Source organism: Nicotiana attenuata, unplaced genomic scaffold (assembly GCF_001879085.1).
Source record: "Nicotiana attenuata strain UT unplaced genomic scaffold, NIATTr2, whole genome shotgun sequence".
Classification (NCBI taxonomy): Eukaryota; Viridiplantae; Streptophyta; class Magnoliopsida; order Solanales; family Solanaceae; genus Nicotiana; species Nicotiana attenuata.
The window spans coordinates 459,068-469,965 of NW_017670430.1; positions in this window are offsets into that span (position 1 = coordinate 459,068).

A 10,898-nucleotide genomic window follows, 5' to 3' on the forward strand; every position below is an offset into this window, starting at 1 on the left:
CGACACTTAAGTTGTACTCTGACAACCGTGGTGCTTCCTTAGGCTCGACATGTTTATCGAAGACACTCTTACTCATAAGCCCTCTGAAATTTTAACCTCGATCATTCCTTCGATCATTGCAGACAGGTTTACGTCCTGATCCGTTGTTCCTACGATCTGCGTTATAAGGTTGGCATCAATCTCTATTCGATCGGGGCTCCCTATCAATGCCTCTTTGAATCCTGACTTTGGACCTGTTTGGGTAAACGGAACCGGATGGAGCTCTCAACTGATCATTCTCGACCCTTATCTTTGATTGATACCGATTATGCACATTGGCCCAGGTCACCGCTGGATATTTAATCAAATTCTGCTTTTGTTGATGTGACGCTACCTACCTTCGCTCGTTCAAAGCTTGAGTGAAGGCTTGGACAGCGGAATCATCAGTAACCGGGGGTAGGTCCATGTGTCCATCTGAAATCTAGATACGAACTCCCTTAGCATTTCATTGTCCTTCTGTCTCACTTTGAAGAGATCCGATTTCCTAGTTGCGACCATTATTGCTTCGGCGTGTGCCTTTACGAACGAATCAGCGAGCACGGCGAAAGTATCAATGGAGTTGGGTGGAAAATTTTGGTACCATATCATTGCCCCCTTTGATAAAGTTTCCCCAAATTTTTTCAACAAAACGGACTCAATCTCATCATCTTCTAAGTTATTTCTCTTTATTCCTCTTGTGTACGAAGTGATGTGTTTATTAGGATCGGTGGTCCCGTTGTACTTAGGTATGTATGGCATACGAAACATCTTAGGAATGGGCTTCGGAGCCGCACTTTGAGGAAAAGGCTTCTGCACGAACTTTTTCGAATCCAAACCCTTTAGGATTGGGAGTGCCCCCGGTATTTGGCCAACCCGTGAGTTGTACGTCTCTACCTTTTTGTCATTTGCCTCGATTTTCTTTTCACCTGATTTAATCCGTTTAGTGAGCTCCTCGAGCATCTTCATGATGGAGGGATAAGTTCGTGACCCATTATCGTTCAATTTCTCCTATCCAGGCTCGATCCTATGAACAACTTCCTGTGACGTATCGAGCTCGATTTTGCTCGGTGTCCGATTCTGGAGTTGAGCTATTGCAGCCTACTGAGTTTGTGGCATGTCAAATATGATTCGAAGGCTAATTCCACATTCTTTACTATTTTGTGCATTCTGATCGGCTGCTCGGGCGTCCTTGCAAAAGCTATTTACGGGATCGGCACCTAAATCTCCACGAACGGTGACACGAGAACTGACATCAACCGGATACACGGCCTGTGGTGAGTCGGGATTGATTGGAGGCACTCCATTTCTCGGGGCGACTACGTGTTCGTTTTCACCATGAAGACCAAGGCCGGTGTCAGTGGGAGTGGGTACTGCTTGAGAGTGTGACACGTTGATTCTTGAAATCAGAACACTAACAAGAACAAGTGTAAAATCAGTGTGTGTTATAAAAGTTAGTATTCAGCAATCACTGTTATCCTTAGCCCCACGGTGGGCGCTAAACTGTTTACCCTAAAAATCGAGTAACAATTAAACTTGTAATGTGGTTTTAAGGATACGTGATTTCGCTCAATACTAATTAGTTAATTTAGAAATAAGTGATGAAATCGATAAGAGTATAGAACAAAGCGATGTATGGACAATATCCTCGAGCTTGATGAACCCTCGAGAACGATGAAGCAGGAATAGTTAAAGAACAATAATTGAAGAACAATAATTAAAAAGTAGTAAGCTGATGAGCAAAAGAAAGAAATATGATATTGCCTTGATCTGTATGAAAGCGAGAGAGCTTACAAATGATGGGGATCCCTCTTTATATACTAGAGGAATCCTAATTGAGGTACAACTCTAATTACCGAAGTAAATATCATGATTGATATAAATAACCGCCCTTGATTTGATCTGCTCTGTGATTTCCGCCGCGATCTTCGACCGAATACAGATATTTTGCCTTTCCGTTGTCACACCTCCTTTTTCTGCCTCCGGAAAGGGGCATAGGGGAGTTTTTTCCAATTAAAGTGACAATCGAAACAAGATTATTTATATCAAATTCAGAGTCACCACTTGGGATGATTTATGGTGTCCCAAGTCACCAGTTTAAATCCCTAATCGAGGAAGATTGACTCTGTTTTACGACTCGTGAAAAAAAGAAATTCGGGTAAGGAATTCTGTTAACCCGGGAGAAGGTGTTAGGCATTCCCGAGTTCCGTGGTTTTAGCACGGTCGTTCAACTGTTAATATTGGCCTATTTATTTGATTTTAAAACATTCTTGAAACCTATGTGCATTTTTATTCCTTTTAAACTGCTTTTAGTAATCCAATTGTTATACAATTAATTATTTGAATACACGTCGCGAATCATGTTGCGGGAACCGTACCCACGATCCACAACATGTTCATTTTATTAACAAGATTAAAATTATGGCCAGGTCACATAAATGTACCCCCGGATTTTAGAAATTACAAATCACAACTACGTCATGGGAACCGTACCCGTAGCCGTGATAATTTATTGTAATGCGCCTAAAGCAAACTACGAATTTTCAAGGCATTTTCTACACTAATTAAGTTATCGATGTGAGGGCCATAGACTAGGTGATTGTATGGCACACCTCAATTTTTATTAAGTCAACCATGGTGATCCTGAAATTGCTTCAGCCTCTGCTAGAAAAGCTTGTGCACTGCAGAAGATTTCCGTCCCAGATAAAGAAACAACTGAAGAAATCATAGATGATAGGACCACAAAATGCATGTCTGCAGGTGGAAGTTTGCATAAGGAGATTCACATGGACAAGGAAAATCTAGTTCCAAGTAGCTACATTTGCAACAAAATTAGAGCCTTTAAGGAGACATCCATTGTAGACAAATAATGTCACAATCAGATACAAAGTACTGCCAAAGAATTTAAAGGAATAGACAGAAACAGAGGGATTCTCCACAAAAACAATAGTCCGCAAATGGGAGAGAAATTTCCGGGTTCTCTCTCTCCGGGGAACAGAGCAATAATCCCCACTCCTCTCTATATCTCTGCGGCTTTGCCCTAATGCCTAAACCCTTTCACCTTTCAAACACGAGCATGAAAACTGGAACGTGACTTTCTAGATTGATACAGCTTAGTGTCAGCGGAATAGATCGATACTGACTAGTGAACCCACAGTGATATCTAAATCCAATCAAAAGAACATGAAAGCAATATGAAATCCAACTAAGCAATTAGTACAACCAAAAATCCAACAAATACAAATCTGAATAGGTTAGGGACCAGAATCAATAACAACAAAGCCAAATTATGAACCAAAGCCATTAGAAGGAATTGTTTAGGCATTCTAGGACTCAATTCGTGTCAAACTCCTAGGTTCGTTCTTAATTGAATTCAAAACTCCGGGACATAGGGACAACCTGAATTGGCGAGTTAGGGCAATTAAAATGGCACTCAAGCACACAAAGAATATTAAGCAAGATAGCCGGATCATGGCAATTTCAACAGAACCTAGCGCGACTTTGTACCTAAATTGCAATGCGTATCAGAACGGAAAAAGGCACATAACTTGACTAGCAAATACAAAATCATTTCCAAGAAAACAAAATCACACTACTACACAAGCTTCAGGTTAATCCTTTTCAAGAATCAGTGACAGAATTGGCATGCTGGAAACATGAACACTCCCTGATCCTCACAAACATGGTAAGCCACAAAGAGCAAATATTATCGAGGATAAGTTCAGCAACTCCAAACCAGCAAAAACATGCAAAAATGGTCATGAAATCAAGGGAAAGAGAAAACTCTTTAGTAATTCTTGTCGAACACATTGAGGCCAAAATAGTAGGCTCGAGCAGACCACTCTGAACATCAGAACATGTCGTACACAGCAGAAGAAACACAAGAAAATTCATTTTGTGAAGTGGCAATTCCTTAACAACATAACCAGGAGGTCTTTGACCAACAAACTTTGAAATCCAACTGTTCAAATGAAGATGGTAGTTCTAGTTAAAAAAAAATTCTAATAAACGAGGAAGATTTCACAAGAACAGGTCATTTAGAGTCCAGAAAACAAATATCATGGGAATAAACGTCATAGTTTCATGCTCGCTTAACATTCACAAAGCTGAACACATCATTTGTTTGAAAAGCGATGAAATCTTGACTCGAAAATATACTACAACCCATAATAACAGTTATAGCACACAGAAGATAGAAGACAACCACTCAAATCCACTTTTATTGATTGACCATACTCAGCACATCAAGCCAGCGAGAAAGGATTCATCAGCAAAATAACATATAAAATATCATTTTCGAATACGAATCGAGACTAAATGATAAATCCAAGCTCGACTCCTTCATGAAATTTGATCACAGAACAAAAACAAACATTCTAGAAACAGAGTCCCATAGCTCAAGAACACCTTAAAACAGACGTACATAGGAGAAGAGATCAAACCTGAAATTGCAAACTTCCTTTAATAATTATAGAATCAGCAAATACACCTTTTGACTCCAAAATCCTAGTGAGGTTCAGCAACAGATCAGCTGGACAACAATAGAAAACAAAGTCGACGAACTTGAACCTCACGAACAATCAATAGACCTCAGTTAATTTCCATGTCTTTGGAACCCAAAGTCAAATTGAAAATTCTAAATAATTTGTGTATTTTTCTTCGAACTTCTAAAAGAAGTTTCAGAGAATAAGAAAAATGAAAATCCAAGAAAATTTCCTTCAACCTTTGTTCTAAGATTTTCTTTTTTACCCAAAAATCCCTTCTCATCAATCTCTGAAAATCTCAAAAATTCTCTCTCCTTAAAAAAATAAAGGTCCTTTTGAAAACGAGCACATGATGAATGTGAGGCTCGGATTGAGTGAAATCGATCCAACGCCTCTCACTCATCCAATGCTCGTCCTCCAGGACCTTCCAATCGCGTGATATAGCTCGAAAACGGGCGAGTGAAGGAGGGAATCTTTCGGTGTCAGAAATCGTTATAATATGTGGCAAGAGGAGAGAAAGGGGGAGCGCGTGGGGCAAGTTTAGGTGAACCTCGCCTGAGTTTCAAGCGAGTTTGGGGCTGAGTTCGGATGAAGGAGATGGGTGAATAGTGCAATGCTGCTTTTGTCTTCTTAGGTTTAGGGTTTATTTCGGGGAAAATTTTATAAGGGGTTTATATATTAATGGGGAATGGGGCGGGTCAGTGGGAACGGGCGATGGACCGGGCAGGAAAGTGTTAGGGATTGGGCTCAGGTTTTTGGAGCTGCCGATTTTTTGGGCAATTGGGCTTTAAAAAAAACAAGAATGATTCGGGCCCAAAATTTCGAAATTAAAAATGGCCTAACTTATTTTCCTTTCTTTCTTTTCCTTTTAATTCTAAATCTTACTCAAATTAATTAAAACCTAAATTAAATCCTAATTAAATTTAAATTGTAAAAATCAAGTTAATTATCTAACTATAAAATTTATAAAAATTAAATGATCCTAAATTAAAAAAAAAGAAAAATTAATAATCAAAAATTAAAAGCTAAGAATGTAAAAATGAGCCCCTTTTTGTGATTTTTATTTTTAACAAAGCAATGAATTAATTAATTAATCCTAAGAACGTAAAAAAATAAAATCTGAATGCAATGCACGGTACTTTTGGTATTTTCATGATTTTAATAAAAGTAAACATGCACAAAAATACAAACGATTAACACAAATTCCAACAAAAATCCTATGAAATTGCAAATAATTGGAAAAAATTTATTTCTTTAATTTGTAGGAGTATTTCTCATAAGGCAAAAATCACGTGCTCACAGCTGCCCCTCTTTGCTCGGAAACACGAAGAGTTTTCGGGCAAAGATAAAGTGAGCGGATACGAGCGATTTTTGCCCGTTTGGATACTCCGTGGGAAGCATTTTTTGAAAGATCTGACCGAACTTTGCTTCCGAGGTTGCCTACATATCCTTGGCTATAAAGGAATCAGGTCAGTGTAGTTCGGGAAATTTTTGTAGCTGGGACTACCGGGAAGGTGTGATTTCACTGTTGCTGCTGCTGCTACTGCTTGCTGAACTCCTTATTACACCGAGACAAAATAAAAAGAATCTAGGCTAAACTATGCTCTATGAATTACAGGAATCCTATCTACCATCTTCAAACTTGGTCTTGCTGCTTCTACAGTTCTGTTGTGTATCTTGAACTGTCGACCTGTACTCTCGAGGCGAATTTCTATTGTTGCTAACGCGAATTGAAATCTGAAATGGGTTCCCTTGTTTTCCAGGTGGGTGCCTGATTGCTGAAACCTGAACTGCATTCCCTTGTTCTCCAGGTGGGCGCCTGATTACCAAAACTTGAATTGTATTCCCCTGTTCTCCAGGTGGGCGCCTGATTACCAAAACTTGAATTGTATTCCCTTGTTCTCCAATTGGGCGCCTAATTGCCGAAAACATGAACTGTATTCCCTTGTTCTCCAGGTGGGCGCCTGATTGCCAAACTTGAATTGCATTCCCTTATTCTCCATGTGGGCGCCTGATTACCAAAACTTGAATTGTATTCCCTTGTTCTCCAGGTAGGCGCCTGATTACCAAAACTTGAATTGTATTTCCTTGTTCTCCAGGTGGGCGCCTGATTGCCAAACTTGAATTGCATTCCCTTATTCTCCAGGTGGGCGCCTGATTACCAAAGCTTGAATTATATCCCTTGTTCTCCAGGTGGGCGCCTGATTACCAAAACTTGAATTGTATTCCCTTGTTCTCCAGGTGGGCGCCTGATTGCCGAAAACTTGAACTGTATTCCCTTGTTCTCCAGGTGGGCGCCTGATTTCCGAAAACTTGAATTGTATTCCCTTGTTCTCCAGGTGGGCAACTGATTATGAAAACGTGAATTGTATTCCCTTGTTATCCAGGTGGGCGCCTGATTGCCTAAAACTTAAACAGTATTCTCTTGTTCTCCAGGTGGGCGCCTGATTGCCAAACTTGAATTGTATTCCCTTATTCTCCAGGTGGGTGCCTGATTGCCAAAAACTTAAACTGTATTCCCTTGTTCTCCAGGTGGGCGCCTGACTGCCTAAAACTTGAATTGTATTCCCTTGTTCTCCAGGTGGGCGCCTGATTGCTGAAAACTTAAACTATTTCCCTTGTTCTCCAGGTGGGCGCCTGATTGCTGAAAACTTTGAATTGTATTCCTTTGTTCTCCAGGTGGGCGCCTGATTGATGAAAACTTAAACTGTATTCCCTTATTCTCCAGGTGGGCGACTGATTGCCAAACTTGAATTGTATTCCCTTATTCTCCAGGTGGGCGCCTGATTGCCGAAAACTTGAATTGTATTCCCTTGTTCTCCAGGTGGGCGCATGATTGCTGCAAACTTACTGTATTCCCTTGTTCTCCAGGTGGGCGCCTGATTGCCGAAAACTTGAATAGTATTCCCTTGTTCTCCAGGTGGGTGCCTGATTGCCAAAAATTTAAACTGTATTCCCTTGTTCTCCAGGTGGGCGCCTGATTGCCAAACTTGAATTGTATTCCCTTATTCTCCAGGTGGGCGCCTGATTGCCAAACTTGAATTGCATTCCCTTATTCTCCAAGTGGGCGCCTGATTACCAAAACTTGAAATGCATTCCCTTGTTCTCCAGGTGGGCGCCTGATTGCCAAAACTGAAATGTATTCCCTTGTACACCAGGTGGGCGCCTGATTGCCAAAACTGAAATGTACTCCCTTGTTCTCCAGGTGGGCGCCTGCAATCAAAACAACAAAGCAAACAAAATTTTCTGCCCCAGTTTGCACTAGGAAGATTTGTGAGTTGTTAGCAAAACTGTAAACCAATTATGCTATCGATGCAATGATGAGAGTAAACTAAAGACTCGACTAGGATATGCGTCTCCTCTGAGTAAAACCAAAAAACTTTGACTAGCAAATGCGTCTGCTAAAAATAAAACCTGAATGACCCAGATTAGGAAGTGCGTCTCCTACAGGTGAAACTTGAATGAACCAAACCAAGAGGTGCGTCTCCTAGGGGAGGAATCTCGATTTAGGGAGTGCATCTCCTAAAACAAAATATAACTTAAAAAAACCCAGACTAGGAAGTGCGTCTCGAAGGGTTGGAACTTCAATGACTCAAACTAGGAAGTGCGTCTCCTAGGGATGAAACTTAAATGGCCTAAACTAGGAACTGCGCCTCCTAGGGGTGAAATCTCAATTTAGGAAGTGCGTCTCCTAAAGTTATATTCTGAAAAACCCAGACTAGGAAGTGCATCTCCTAGGGGTGGAACTTCAATGACCCAAACTAGGAAGTGCGTATCCTAGGGATGAAACTTGAGTGAACCAAACTAGGAAGTGCGTCTTCTAGGGGTAAAACTTGAATGAACCAAACTAGGAAGTGCGTCTCCTAAGGATAAAACTCAAATGACTCAAACTAGGAAGTGCGTCTCCTATGAATAAACTCAAATGACACAAACTAGGAAGTGCGTCTCCTATGGGTAAAATCTCATGTAGGAAGTGCGTCTCCTAAAACAAAATATAACCTGAAATACCCAGACTAGGAAGTGCGTCGCCCAGGGACAAAACTCAATTTAGGAAGTGCGTCTCCTAAGGATGGACTTAAATGACTTAAACTAGGAAGTGCGTCTCCTAGGGATGAACTTAAATGAACCAAATCGGAAGTGCGTCTCCTAGTGGTAAAATCTCAATTTAGGAAGTGCGTCTCCTAAAACAAAAATATAACCTGAAAGACCCAGACTAGGAAACACGTCTCCTAGGGGTGAAACATCAATGACTTAAACTAGGAAGTGCGTCTCCTAGGAATGAACTTAAATGAACCAAACTAGGAAGTGCGTCTCCTAGTGGTAAAATATCAATTTAGGAAGTGTGTCTCCTAAAACAAAAATATAATCTGAAAGACCCAGACTAGGAAGTGCGTCTCCTAGGGGTGAAACATCAATGACTCAGACTAGGAAGTGCGTCTCCTAGGAATGAACTTAAATGAACCAAACCAGGAAGTGCGTCTTCTAGGGGTGAAACTTCAATGATTCCAACTAGGACGTGCATCTCCTAGAGATGAATTTAAATGACCAAAATTAGGAAGTGCGTCTCCTACGAATGGAAAATTTAGGAAGTGCGTCTCCTAAAACTAAATATTACTTGAAAGACCCAGACTAGGAAGTGCTTCTCCTAGGGGTGATGTGTGATCTTTTCAATAACCTTTGTGTAAGTAGAATTGGGGCAAATTCAAGCTTCCAAGCTTTGATTTGGCCATAGCTTTCATCCCTGTTTCAGACAAAGAAAACTTGTGAGTTTAAACATGATGGTTGGTTTGTGGCCTTGACTTTGAGGGCGATTGCTCCTTCACTTGCCATGATAACTTTGATTTCAACTTGAAAGACATTGCTTGTTTATTGACTAACCACTTTCTCTGTCATCCTTATCACAAAAAATACCTCTGATCCGTTCAAAGCCAATACCCTTTATCTGTTGCATTGTGCTCATGAATTGACATATACCGAACCTTTGTATTTCACATGAATCCCAAAGCACGTTGATTGTTACCAACTCAGTGCTCTTGGTGTTATTTCCTGACATATGCCACTGGCCTTGGCCTTGAGGTCTTTTGCTCCTTCACTTGCCATGATAACTTTGATTTCCACTTGGAAGACCTTGCTTGTTATTGGTTAACCACTTTCTCTGTCAACCTTATCACAAAAAATACCCTTGATCCGTTCAAACCCAACACCCTCTATCTGTTACATTGTTCATGAATTGACATATACCGAATCTTTGTATTTCACCTGAATCCCAAAGCACATTGATTGTTACCAACTCAGTGCGCTTGCTGCTCTCTCTTGACTTATACCACTTTGATGTGCTAGCCAGACCCCGCTTTGTGCAATTGGAAAGTTGGTAGCAGATTTTGAAGTCATTTCTCACTTGTTCTGATCAAACAGAATCGGGAAGAGGAAGTAAACAAGACAAAAGGAACAGAGTAAGGGACAATGCAAAGGGATGATTCCTAACGAGAAAACTACAAAGTAGAAACTTATCAGATGTGGATACCAACTCTAATGACCATGACATGCACCTTTGGATTAAGTGGCCTAATCTGACGAGCAAGTCTAATGTTCAACTCTTGTTGTACCTCTGAGTCGTGAAACTGGGTTTCAATGCTCCGATTATCCTATCTGATTCACGGTCCTTATTCGACTTGTAGTGCCCGAAGGGTTTTCACCATCAAGCCTCTCTCATTTTGTTCTTTCTCTCAACTCACCATCGCCTTATGGTGCCTGTGAAGGCTTTCACCAATAAGACTCTCTCATTTTGTTCCTTTCTTCTTATTTCCTCGGATTCTGCATATGACAAGGCATTAACCATGGTAAAACCTCATATACTCTTGGCATGTCTAAACTCAGCACTCTCAAATATTATCTGGGAGGTCTTTTTTGGACTGTAATGTTGCTTTTGGACAGGGTTAGAAAGCAAGGATATCATAAAGGCTTAAAATAACTAAGACAACGTGGTTAATTTATTTACAACTTTTGGAGTCCATTCTAAAAACTTTGCCCCAATTTCTAAAAACAAGGGAATTTGATTCTTTTTTTTTGGAGTTACTAAGAAAGATTTCCCCACATTCGACTTCGTGGGATTATGAAATATTTTATTTGGTATGACCGAACCGTAAGGCTGCCTACGTATCTTGTGGTGACAAGAATCAGGTCAAACGTAGTTCACACGACTACTTTTTGTTACTATTTTTGGCTCCCAAGGATGCATTAAATGCGCCTGCCGATACGTATTTCAAAGATAATAATAACGTTGTCGGTTAAGCTGCCGACCTTCCTATAAATGGGAACCCCCTGGAATCAACTTTTTATTCAAGTGTCTTCCAATATCTATCCATCCTTCTCTTTTCATCGTCCTTATCCATGTTGTCT